The sequence below is a fragment of the Terrapene carolina genome, unplaced genomic scaffold (genome assembly GCF_002925995.2).
Source record: "Terrapene carolina triunguis isolate 2854851 unplaced genomic scaffold, T_m_triunguis-2.0 Scaffold236, whole genome shotgun sequence".
Classification (NCBI taxonomy): Eukaryota; Metazoa; Chordata; order Testudines; family Emydidae; genus Terrapene; species Terrapene triunguis.
Genome location: NW_020664587.1, coordinates 4,258,027 through 4,271,593, shown reverse-complemented (window position 1 = coordinate 4,271,593; position 13,567 = coordinate 4,258,027).

Genomic DNA, 13,567 nt, shown 5'->3' with positions numbered 1-13,567 from the left:
ATTTCAAGTGGTATTCTATTGTTATAAGTGTGATTAATGGTGAATAATTTTTTTAATTGTGATTAATTTTTTTGAGTTAATCGTGTGAGTTAACTGCGATAATTGGGGTAAACCGTTAGATATTAGATACTAAAGGATTGGCAAGAGCGTGATTATTGGGTAAGACCTGAGTTATATATTGACCTGGGTATGTGGCTGGTCCTTTGGGATCAGAAGAACCTTTTGGTTGATAAAATTGGTTTTAAATAACCGCTCATCATTAAATCTAGTATTTTGGGTGGTGATACCTAAGGAAACTGCTTTTCTGACTTCTTGTTAGCCAGTTTGGTGAAACAGAAGTTTACTTTTGTTGCTGGTCTGGCATTTCTTAGGGGAGAATAACCACCATTTTGGGGTATGTCTGTCCTATTTCTCAGCAGTTTGGTATCCTCAGTTGTTACCCACTGAGGCATGGTGACAGGCTCCTAACATTCTGTTAAATTTTTTGACTGCCGCTGCATGTTGAACAAATGTTTTCAGAGCTCTATCCAGGATGACTCCAAAATCTCTTTCTTGAGTGGTAACAGCTAATTTAGACTCCATCATTTTGTATGTATAGTTTGGTGTGATGGGGTGCCTATCCCACCCAGGCATATAAAGGGTTAACCAAGCCCTGCCCCAGAAGGAGCAATGGAGGTGAGTCCTCCAAGTAGCCCAGAGAGGCTGCATGAAGCACAGCCAATCAGGGAGGAGTTGCAGAAAGCAACCAATCCTGGCCTGGCAGGCTCAGATAAAAGGGAGCTGCAGGGCAGAGTAGAGGCAGTTGCTGCTGGAAGCCCAGGGAGTAAGGACTGTGTCCCTGGAGGGCTGGGAGAACTGCAAGCACCTTGAGCAGCTGCTGGCAGGGACCAGGGGAGCAAAAGGGAGCTTCTGCCTGGCTGCAGGGCTCAGCAGCTGAGGACCCTGAGGTGAGGGAAAAGAAGGTGCTGGGGAAATGACCCAGGGAAATATAACAGTATTGAGAGAAGATAAAGAGATGCTTCAGAAAGCTGCTATTTACAGGGTTGCTGGGTCTGGACCTGGAGTAGTTGGTGGGCCCAGGTCTCTTCTCCCCCCCTCCCCCCAACTCGCCACTAGGGAACTGGCTGGACAATAGGACTGTGATATGCACCCCTGGAAACAGGAAACACGGAGGATGACCTAGCCAGAGGGCTGAGTCGGGAAGAAGGACACTGTGGTTCCTGTAATGGAGAGAGGGGCTGTAGGCGGAATCGGAGACAGAGTGACAGTATACAGACTGCAGCCAAAGCTGTTGGCCTCGAGCTAATCCCCAGAGCAAACAGGAGGAGGCGCCAGTCCGGTGGTGAGAGCTGCACCCTGTGACATTGGCATTGTGTCTTCCAACTTGCCTTGCACTTATCAACCATGAATTTCATCTGCCATTTTGTTACCCAGTCACCCAGGTTAGTGAGATCCCTTTGTAACTCTTTGCAGTCTGCTTTGGACTTAACTATCTTGAGTAATCTTGTATCATCTGCAAACTTTGCCACCTCACTGTTTACCCCTTTTTCCGGATCATTTATGAATACATTGAACAGCACTGGTCCCAGTACAGATGCTTGGGGGACTCTACTATTTACTTTTCTCCACTGTGAAAACTGACCATTTATTGCTACCATTTTTCCTATTTTTCAACCAGTTACTGATCCATAAGAGAACCTTCCCTCTTATCCTATGACTGTTTACTTAGAGTAAGAGCCTTTGGAGAAGGACTTTATCAAAGCCTTTCTGAAAGTCCAAGTACATTGTATCCACTGGATCGCCCTTCTCCATGTGTTTGTTGACATGCTCAAAGAATTCTAATAGATTGGCGAGGCATGGCTTCCCTTTACAAAAGTTGTTGACTCTTCCTAACATATTGTGTTCATCCAGGTGTCTGATAATTCTGTTTTTTTACTATAAGTTTAAACCAATTTGCCTGGTATATTAGTTAGGTTTACCTGCCTGTAATTGCCAGGATCAACTCTGAAGACTTTTTTAAAGATTGGTGTTACATTAGCTATCCACTTGTCACCTAGTACAGATGCTGATGTAAGCGATAGGTTACATACCAGTTAGTACTTCTGCAATTTCATATTTGAGTTCCTTCAGCACTCTTGGGTGAATACCATCTGGTCCTGGTGACTTATTACTGTTTAATTTATCAATTTGTTCCAAAACCTCCTCTATTGACACCTTAGTCTGGGACAGTTCCTCAGATTTGTCACCTAGAAAGAATGGCTAAGGCGTGGGAATCTCCCTCACATCCTCTATAGTGAAGACCGATGCAAAGAATTCATTTAGCTTCTGACTCCACAACAGCTTTGTCTTCCATGAGTGCTCCTTCAGCACCCTCAATCAGGCAGTGGCCCCACTGATTGTTTGGCAGCCGTCCTGCTTGTGATGTATTTTTAAAAATGGCTGTTAGTTTTTGTGGGGTTTTTTGCTAGTTGCCCTTCAAATTCTTTTTTGGCCTGCCTAATTATACTTGACTTGCCAGTGTTTATGCGCTTTTCTATTTTCCTCAGTAGGATCTGACTTCCAATTTTTAAAAGATGTCTTTTTGTCTCTAACCGCCTCTCTTACTCTGTTTAGCCATGGTGGCATTTTCTTGGTCCTCTTACTGTTTTGTTTTTTTAATTTGGGGTGTATATTTAGTTTAAGCCTCTATTATGGTGTGTTTAAACAGTTTCCATGTAGCTTGCTGGCATTTCACTCTTGTGACTGTTCCCTTTAATTTCAGTTTAATTTAACTAGCTTCTTCATTTTTGTGTCGTTTGCCTTTTTGAACTTAAATGTGATGGGTTTCTCTGGTATTTTGCCCCTACAAGGATGTTAAATTTAATTACATTGTGGTCGCTATTACCAAGCAGTTCAGCTATATTCCCCTCTTGGCCCAGATCCTGTGCACCACTTAGGACTAAATCAAGAATTGCCCCTCCCCTTGTGGGTTCCAGGACTAGCTGCTCCAAGAAGCAGTCATTAGTGGTGTCTAGAAACTTTATCTCTGTATGTGGTCCTGAGGTGACAAGTTCCCAGTCAATATGAGGATAGTTGAAAGCCCCCCTTATTATTGGGCTTTCTGTTTTTGTATCCTTTCTAATCTCCCTGAGCATTTCACAATCATGGTTGCCATCCTGGTCAGGTGGTCAGTAGTATATTCCTACTGCTGTACACTAGCTTGTTTTGATTCGCCTGAGGATCAACTCCTTATAACATCACAGCACTGAGATATATTAATAGTGAAAACAATCCTAAGTTTATTATCAAAGGCTCAGGGTACACTACAGTGGTACAGCTGCAGCACTGCAGTTGCCCCCACTGTAGCACTTTAGTGTATACACTTACTACAGCAACACAAGGGTTCTACCATCACTGCAGTAAATCCACCTCCCTGACATAGGTTAACTGTAGAATTCTTCTTTCATTGACCTAGCACTGCCTATATCGGGGCTTAGGTTGGCTGAAATACGGCTCTCAGAGACACCCCTGAGTGACAGCTGAGTCGACCTAACTTTCTAGTGTAGACCTGAGATGGGAGTAAGGATAATAATGGAAACAGAAATGGTTCCACACAAAATAAAAGGTATAACATGCTTCCTAGAGTCTAAACTTAACTTTAACAGGCTAGATGCATGTCTGCAGGAGTTCATCTCACCTCAAACAATCGCCAGTATCTCCATCCAGCATGGCTAGGATACCTCTTTCATGAATGCATAAAGCGCTGTCCTTTTTTTTTTTTTGCCTGCTCAATGAAGGGTAAAGACTCCAACTTAGACAACACATCGATCTGTGAAATTACAGTGTTGCCAACTCTCATGATTTCGTCATGAGTCTCATGATAATGATTGTTTTCCTTAAAGCCCCAGCTCCTGGAGTCAAGTGGATATGTGATGATTTCAGCCTTTATTCTTAAAGGAAAAGTAAGTTTCTAGCCCTCATGGTTGTGTAGAAAGCTTCAAACTGTGATCCCAGTGCAGCCTAAAGACTCAAAAAGCAGAAGGCAAATAAAAAAACACCAAATCTATTACTTGTACATAATCTCGTGATTTTTTTTAAAGCCAGTCTCAGGATTTTTGGTGAACCTGACTCATGATTTTTGAACATTTGGGGTTGGCAATACTGTGTCGCTCCCAAATTGGGCTTGTTAGCCATAAGCGGACTCATCAGGCACCTGACTAGACCTTTTATATGTACTCCATGATCCAGTGGAGCAATGGTTACCCTACCAAAATTCACTGTCTGTCCCCAGAGTCAGGATGACCCTGGGGTTTATTCCTTGGTGTGCTGGCTCCATGTTGCCTTCAGATCCTTCTCTTATGCAAATGGGGCTTCCATTGTACTGGCCTACAATGCTTCATGTACATGTGAACGGAGGCAGACAGGTGAATACACATCCTTTGTCTGGCCAAAACCTGTTTGTTAACCCTGCCTTGGACACAGACTGTAAAACATATTTTCAATACATGGACACAATTCCTTAAACATTCGTAGCAAAGCTTTTGATACAGTCTCCCACAGTATTCTTGCCAGCAAGTTAACAAAGTATGGATTGGATGAATGGACTATAAGGTGGATAGAAAGCTGGCTAGATTGTCAGGCTCAACGGGTAGTGATCAACGGCTCCATGTCTAGTTGGCAGCCGGTATCAAGCGGAGTGCCCCAGGGGTCGGTACTGGGGCTGGTTTTGTTCAACATCTTCATTAACGATCTGGATGATGGGATGGATTAGACCCTTCACAAGTTCGCAGATGACACTAGCTGAGGGGAGAAGTAGATATGCTGGAGGGTAGAGATAGGGTCCAGAGTGACCTAGACAAATCGGAGGGTTTGGCCAAAAGAAATCTGAGGTTCAACAAGGACAAGTGCAGAGTCCTGCACTTAGGACGGAAGCATCCCATGCACGGCTACAGGCTGGGGACCGACTGGCTAAGCAGCAGTTCTGCAAAAAAGGGCCTGGGGATTACAGTGGACGAGAAGTTGGATATGATTAAGCAGTGTGCCCTTGTTGCCAAGAAGGCTAACGGCATATTGGGCTGTATTAGTAGGAGCATTGCCAGCAGATCGAGGGAAGTGATTATTCCCCTCTATTCGGCACTGGCGAAGCCACATCTGAAGTATTGCGTCCAGTTTTGGTCCCCCCACTACAGGAAGGATGTGGACAAATTGGAGAGAGTCCAGCAGAGGGCAACAAAAATGATCAGGGGGCTGGGGCACATGACTTACGAGGAGAGGCTGAGGGAACTGGGATTGTTTAGTCTGCAGAAGAGAAGTGAGGGGGGATTTGATAGCCACCTTCAACTACCTGAAGGGGTGTTCCAAAGAGGATGGAGTTTGGTGGTTCTCAGTGGTGGCAGATGACAGAACAAGGAGCAATGGTCTCAAGTTGCAGTGGGGGAGGTCTAGGTTGGATATTAGGAAAAATTATTTCACTAGGAGGGTGGTGAAGCACTGGAATGGGTTACCTAGGGAAGTTGTGGAACCGCCATCCTTAGCTGTTTTTAAGGCCCAGCTTGACAAAGCCCTGGTTGGGATGAATTAGTTGGTCCTGCTTTGAGCAGGAGGTTGGACTAGATGACCTCCTGAGATCTCTTCCAACCCTAATCTTTGATGATTCTATGATCTCGCAGCAATTACTGAGGATCAGTATGACCTAGGCTTTTATCAGAGACCTGACATGACATCATTTATGAATAAACACCAGGAAAGCAGTGTGTTGGGTGTAGTGAGTTTGTCAGGCCTGTCAGGAGTTGCTGTTACATATCAGAGAACCCTTGTTCCCAGTAAGGGGGGGAGGGAAGTTAGTCCCCATGGCAATCTTTGCTGAGTGGGGGCAGAGGTGGCGCTAGTCCACTGGGGGCCCTAAGCAGGAATATTTTTGCCCCACTCACCCTTCATCCAACCCCTAAAAATACTAATTGCATTATTTCCACAAACCAAAACCATACCAACCGAGCACAGACTGCTACACTCGTTAACACAGCCATGTTAAATAAGATGAATAATACTGGGGGGACGGGCATTTCACTCCATATTCTTTATGCAAATATGCTTATGATATGAATATGACATAACTGAGATACTTTATGCAAGATGGCTCATGTGAGAGCATTGGAAAGGTTATAATTTATTGAATGTGATTATCCAATTTGTACGCCTGTATCCTTTCTGTATCTGAAGTTAGGAATATTGACTATGAGGGAGACCAGTGCACCAGCCTTTCAAGACTTTCTGTAATCTGCCCACAACAATATCTAGGGTGAGAAATACTATTTGTAACCAATTTCTAGTGAAACTAGCTTGGTTTGCATGTTTGGTTTCATTTGCATAGTAATCTGCTTTGTTCTGTCTGGTATCTCTTATATTCACTTAAAATCCACCTTTGGTAGTTAATAAACATTTCTTATTTATAATAAAACCCAGTTTATGCAAAACCCAATTTCTAACTGGGGGGCAAGAAGTGTGCACATCTCTCTTCATATGGAGGCCGAGGGCGGATTTTTATGAGCTTGTGCTGTGCAGATTTTTCTATCCAGCGCAAGACAGTATTATTTTGGGTTTATCTCCCAAAACGGATGTGCACGTGAGTGCTGGGGGAGTCCTCTCACACAGAGCTGACTTCCGTCTGTGTCTGCAGCGAGGTGTGGCCCTACCTGTGTGTGGGCTGCAAGAGGCCGGAGATCCTAATTCAGCAAAGCAGGGAGAGGGAACCCAGGCTGATTGAGCAGGGGGCTCAGTGAAATCCCAGGACATGAGGTGGCATCCCAGAAGGGGGGTCCAACCTGTCACAGGGGGGATACTACCTTGGAGCCCCCTTGAGCTGCTTGGGCCTGAATTAATTGCTTAGTCTGTTTATGCCTAGCGCCGTCCCTGAATGGGCGCTCAGCGGGATCACCTGCATGGCTCTGAATCCGCTTCGACAGCCCATTGCAGGCACGGGCCAACATGCTGTGCAACACTTAGGCCCCAAAGTGGAGTGGCTGAGATTTGTTTGGAGCAGGTGAGCGGTGCTCCCATGTTGTTCCTGACAGTCACTGCTGCCCCCCAGAGCGAGAGGAGGGTGGAGAGCCCCAGGAAAAACAGAGTTGAGGCTGGGAGGGCAGAATCGATCTGGGGACTGAGGGGGGCTGGGGGGCAAAAATGTGGGGGCCACGGAGGGCTGGGCAGATGTAGGGGTGGGGGGATGGGGCAGAACTAATATGAGGACTGGGAAGACAAGATGGTTTTGAAGATTGGGGAACAGGGTTAATTGCTGAGTATGGGACTGGCAGATGTGGGGTGAGAGCTCCTGCAGCAGGGGCCACAATCCCCTTACCCGATACATTTGGGAGTGGGCAACACTAATTGTCACCCACACACACGGGGGTTGGGCCGGGGGAGTTCATAAATCAAGAGTCCAAAAAAAAGCGATCATCTTTTCTGTTTAATGTCATGATTTTTGGGTCAATCTCGTGATTTTTTGAAACTTTGAGGTTGGCCGCACTGCAGGGCTCCCGGGACTTGGCTTCTTCTGGAGTGGGGATAAATATACAAACGCTGGTCTCTCTCCCAAGCACCACTCAATCGCTTGCTAACATGAGCTGTCACTCAGAATAGGCTACAAAAAACAAGGAGTCTGGTGGCACCTTATAGACTAACAGATTTATTTGGGCATAAGCTTTCGTGGGTAAAAAACCCACTTCTTCAGATGCAACAGAATAGACTGTGCATGTCTTCATAACAGCCTTGGCCCTCCCCCTCCTTCCATGCTGTGAGCAGTAGTGAGATAGTTGTTAATGCTGACATTTAAATTATCATTGCCGGGCACCTGAGATGAACAGGGCAGTTCACGCCTCTGACTGCTCTTGCTTCAGGCTCTCTGCAGACTCGGGCAGATGTCACTGCATTGATCACACCCACTTCACTTCTCTTTGAGGCTGTCTATTTGCAACTCTAATGGCTAGAGACTTCCTTTGTTGTTCTTTAAGGGGCAGCGGAGATCCTGGAGCTCAAGATGGCTTCTTGAAAGACATCGCTCTACCCGTACCACCATGCGCCCCGTGAGATGATCCCTGCTTTGGAGCCCCCATTGCTTTTTCTGGCCAGTATTCAATCCCACCCAGTACCTCAGCTGTGCCCTTTGTGGCTTTCACTTGTCCCTGCTCCAAGGGACATTTTAGAGCCAACTTTATCTCCCTTCTTCCCAGAGCTCCATGGGCAGGCAGTGTGGCCTAGTGAGTATAGTAGGAGACTGGTAGGCTAGGCACCCGGGTTTTAGTCCTCACTCTGCTGCTGAAGTCACCTAGGAGTCTGGGACACATGGCCTAACCTCTCTGCCTCAGTTTCCGTATTTGTAAACTGGAGATATCAATACTCACTTGCCTGCCTGGGAGAGCTGCTGGGAGGGTCACTGCACAAGTGCTACGTGTCACTGGCATCTCCCCTGTATGATTTTGCAGTGAGTTATTTAGAAAATGCCTCTCCCTTTGGCAAAGCAGCATTATCAGCGTGGGCCCCTTCCTTGGGCTCTTTCCTCTAGACGAAGCCCAGAAGCATTGCAGCCTGGGAAATACCCACCCGCTGTTGCCCTAGGCAAGCCCCTCTCCCCACACACTCCTGATGTGTCTCCAGCGGGAGCAGCCAGCCCCTCTGGCGCAGAAATGAGTGAGCGCCCGGAAAGGGGCAGACACCTCCCTAAAGCTGCGCTGAGACAGGCCGACTATCACAGAACCATAGGAATGGCAGGCTGGTTATGACGACTCCTGTCCCCCAGTGCAGTTGCTGGTGCAGTTCCCTTAAAAGGACAGAGCTCTTCCCCCCCGCCCCAGGGCAATTCTGTTCAGGGCCAGACCTGAGCCAGACCTGAGCTACTTGCTGCAGCGTTCCCAGCTGTCCCTACCTAGTGTGGTTGAGGGGGGTGGCTGGGTGGGAGATCCCCATAAATAGTCAGGTGTCCCAGACAGCTATCTGCCTGGCCGCCCCCTAACACAAGCTTTGAATGTTTGGACATTTCCCCAAACCTCTTGGGGCCACAAGCTGGGCCTGGGCAGCACATGGGAACAGGCTCCCAGCATGGCACTAAATTATTCTGCAGCTGGTCATGGCCACACGCACAGAAAGGAGGAGGTGCAAGGGCGGGGAAAAGGGACCCAACACTTCCGAATCCCCAGCAAGAGGTCACAGGCTTTTATTATGGTTTTTTTAAGTTTAACATTCCGATGAGTTTTACAATTCTACCAGTTTGGTGGGGCTGAGTTGTCACCAACCCCCTGCGGCGAGACGAAGCATTGACTGGCACTGCCAAGGGCGAGCCTTGTCAGCGCCTCTCGGGATAGGTGACCAGGGGATGTTCACTGAAACTGAACAGCAACAAACTTAAAACTAATGAAAAACCTGCTTTTTGACACAGTACACATACGGAACCTGTGGAACTCTCTGCCACTGCACAGCAATGAAGCAAAACGCTTAGCAGTATTCCAAAGAGAATGAGACAAGTATACGGACAATAATACCCACTGCGAGCTTAGAGAGGGTCAATACTTATGAGGACTATAAACACTCCTGCTTCAGGGCATACGCCAGCCACAACTGCCTGGGGTCAGGAAGGAACTTCCTCTATGAGCAGGTTATTCCACAACTGTCCACCAGAGAGGTTCTTGCACCTTCCTCCGAAGTAACTCCTACTGGACACTAATGGGGAGAGATTCTGGCCTAGCTGAACCATGAGTCTGCTCTGGTCTAGCAGTGCCAATGACACAAGCAGCTCCTGGCCCTGCAGAGGGGAATGTCCCAGCTCTCTAAATGGACACAGACTTGAGGTGCTCGGTTCTGTTCCAAACCCAGGTTGCCCATCTGCAGTTTAGATTTTGGTCCCCCAAAGGCAGGCACTTTTCCTTTAACCAGAAGCAGCTGCACAAGCTCCATATCGGCTCCCTCCTTCCCTGTCTCTGAGGCGGGGGTGGCAGCTGGGGTGCCGGGGCTGTGGCTCCAATGGGCCGGGTCCAGCGAGAACAATAGACACTGCACAGCGGTTCCAAGGGGAAGAACGGACAGCGCATGGGAACTGCGAGAGGCAACCTGCAGCGACTCAGAGCACACCTCACGGGGCTGCATTAGGAGCAAGGAGCAACCTGCAGTAATTCCCTTGGGAGCCGGGGGCCTGCAATGAAACCAACAGGCCTGTTTCGGTCACTGCCCCAGTGAGCTGGGAGGGGGGGGGGTGAGCTGTTTATATCGCCCATCCCAGGAGAAGCAGAACAGCTAGGAGGCCAGAAGCCAGCTACCCTTCCAACTGTGACCCATATGCAGTGCATGCATCAGACCCAGCCCTGGCAGGGACCGTACTCAGTCCCTTGAGAGAGGGGGAAGAAAACCCAGAGAAAGGGGGTGTTCGGTTTGAAATGCCTGCTCATCCTGGCCAACGAGCCAGCTCCCTTGAAGCAGCAGGGAGATAGCGGCAGGCAGTCTCTGCAGGGACTAGCTCTGTTTCACAAAGGCAGTTTATTTGGATCCCAAGACAGATTTAATTTATAGTGGAAAATCTCTTAAGCAAATACCTCCCTTCAAGGAATAAACCTGTTTAAGAAAACAATTTTCTCTGCACCAGGATTATGCATTTAACAGTTTTCTGCTGTAATGCCCTGGAGATTTCTCTGCTGCTGTTTGGGATGACAGCCAAGACATATCTCTGCTCCCAGACAGCCGTGCGAGGTGGGCTGGTATACAGCACTCTGCTCCAAGGGGGAACACAGGGAACCAACACAACAGGAATCTGAATTTAAAAGGAACATAGAGAGGAGGAGAGGCTGCTATTTAGAGGTTCTGGAGGCTTTCCAGTCGGGTCTGCTATTAGACATGCTGTCAAGAGACACTGAAATACTAACAGTGTCTAATCATGCCCTTCCCTGCACCCAAGTCCCGGCACAGGAAGAGGTTTCATAGGAGTAATTCAGTGCAGGATTCGATCCATTGTCTTTCCCTGTGTTACGATGCCCCTTGGACTGCAAACTGGAAAGGGGTTTTAATACCTAGGACCAGAACCTGAACTGTGTAAACAGATCTAATTGACTTCATTGGAGCTACGCTGCTTTGCACCAGATGTGGCTCTAGTCCCTAATGTATTCGACCCAAACAAGAACCTTTTCTCTGAACTGCCTGAATGTATGTATGTATGTATGTATGTATCTGGGGGGAGGGAATGTCAGATACAATGCAGCCCACAAGAAAAGCTGTGGCCTTCCTCTCTCCCACCCATCACCCCTCCCTCTTGGGCTTTGCAAAGCAAACCCCCAACTAACAAGATTTTGCAAAAGCCAAATGACCCTGGGTTTTGCCCAAGACTGCTGCTCACTCTTTGTTTCATTTTGTTTCCATCCATCTCACACTTGGAAGTGTCCGGTTTCACTTTAGTTCCTAGTGAATATCACCTGCTGGTTCCCCTGTCCTATCACAGTGCTCTTGCCTTTGGGGTTCCAGTAGCAGCATCGCCAACTCTGAGTGTTCAAAATCGTGAGCCGTCCCCCCTAGAAATCATGAGATTGCCTGAATAATCATGAGATTTAAAAAATAATACAGGTGTGTGTGTGTCCTTTTTATTGGCCTTCTGCGTTTTGAGCCTTTAGGGAGTCACATTTTCAAGTTCACACCAGGGTGAGAAACTTTCTTTTAAAAAAATGAAAATTGAGATTCTCACATAATTACCTGACTCCAGGGGCTGGAGCTTTTAGAAAAACAGCAAATATCACAAATCTCATGACAAAATCACAAGAGTTAGCAACACTGCAAACACCCTGAGGGAAATTACATTAAAAACCAAGTTTCCACTGAAATCGTATTCTTGAAAATGTTTCTAAATCCAGTCTTAGAAAACCTAACTTTTAGATGTGAACTAAGCTGGTCATGTCCCTCCAGGGACTTTTTGGTCAGTACTGCAGAATGTACTGGTCTGAGCTAGCCTATCATTTACAATGGGCAAAAGTCTGTGTCAATAAAATTCAGCCTTGCAAGATTGGTGAAGTGCTGTGCTCTCAAAGCCATGAGGAAGGAAAGTTTCAGGTCTCTTCTCTGAGACCACTAATCAGAGAGTTGCAACATAAGCAGTATCTCTGCGGGAACATGTGTCTTTAGCTAGCAGAGCTGGCTGGAGAACGGCAGTTCCATTTTGTGACAACTTTTGAGATGTCAACATCTGTTTTCATTCTGCATTGGACTGTTTTCGCAAAATGGAATTGTGTCGAAACATCCATTTTTTGGACCCAAAAGGTCAGGTTGTCAATCTCCCTCTCTCTCTCTCTGGAAATGACCAGAAACCTTCCTGTCAAAAACTTAATTGAAATCAATACAATTCAACAAAACAGCATATTTTGGTGAAAAACTTCAGTTGACAATGTTCCAACCAGCTCTATTAGTTAGTGTATATCAGGGTTTCTCAACCAGTGGGTTGTGACCCCCAGGGCGGGTCACAAAAGGCAATCAGGGGGTCACTAGGCATTGAACATCTTATTGCAATCTAAAGCATAGAAAATCTGCATTTTATTACAATCTAAAGCACAGAGCCTGACCCGTCAAAGTCCAGGACTCCCTGTCAACCCCTTGAAACACACACAAACATAAACGAAGTGGGTGAAGCATTATTACGACTGACATTTTTTTATGCTTTTATAGCAAATGTACAAGCTGCCTACAAGGGGCTTGTTTCCTGTGGGCAAACGCATCAGTCTGGGAGCAGGTTGTGTGAGCCCCTCAACCCAGCAATTCTTAACCAAAGACACTCAGGACAAGTTTGGGGAGAAGCGCCAACCCCACCCTCTCTCCTCTCTTCTGAACACGCTATCTAGGGACCAATCTTGGCGCCTGCCTGTGCCTGGCAAGAGAGCAGGGGGCAGGGGATTCTCCCGTTCAGGCCTCAGAGCAGCCATTGAGCATTGCCATGGTAACTGCTGCTGCCTCTCAGGAGATTATTCCACCCCTTCCCCGGGCCCGGGCCCCGTTTCTCCCCCACCAGCCCTCTGAACACAGGCTCTGTAGTGTGTGCAGCAGGCCTGGACACCCCTTGTGGGGTCTTTTCCCTCCCCTCCAGCTCTCCAGCAGCAGAATCTGCATCTGGATCAGGGCCCTCTGCAGGAGCAGGGGCTGGGCTTTGGCCCTTGCAGGGGAAATGAGGGCTGGAGGCTGACTCATGGTTGCCCTCGTGTCCACATGTGAGGGTAGGGGACAGATGGCAGCTGAACTTTGTGTTGAGTCACACGAAATGCTGCAGCCGGTTTCAGGGGGAGCAGCTTCCGGCCCCTGAAAGGCAGAAGTCAAGATGCTTTCAGGAGGCAGCCTGAGCTGAGTCCCTTTCCTGTCCCAGTTCCATGGAGCAAGGCAGCCCCTCAGCACTGACACCCCTCAAAGACAGAGGGACTAACCCATTTCCTGGCTGCTTCCTGCCGAGGGGGTCTTCTGACAGGGCTGGGTGAGGACCATGGTGTGTCTAAAGATTATGCAAATAGGAGCCAGGAAAGCACTGATCAAAGAGGAGGGAAGTGCCTGGGACAGAAACTGACCCCTAGCCTGTAAACTAGCCTGT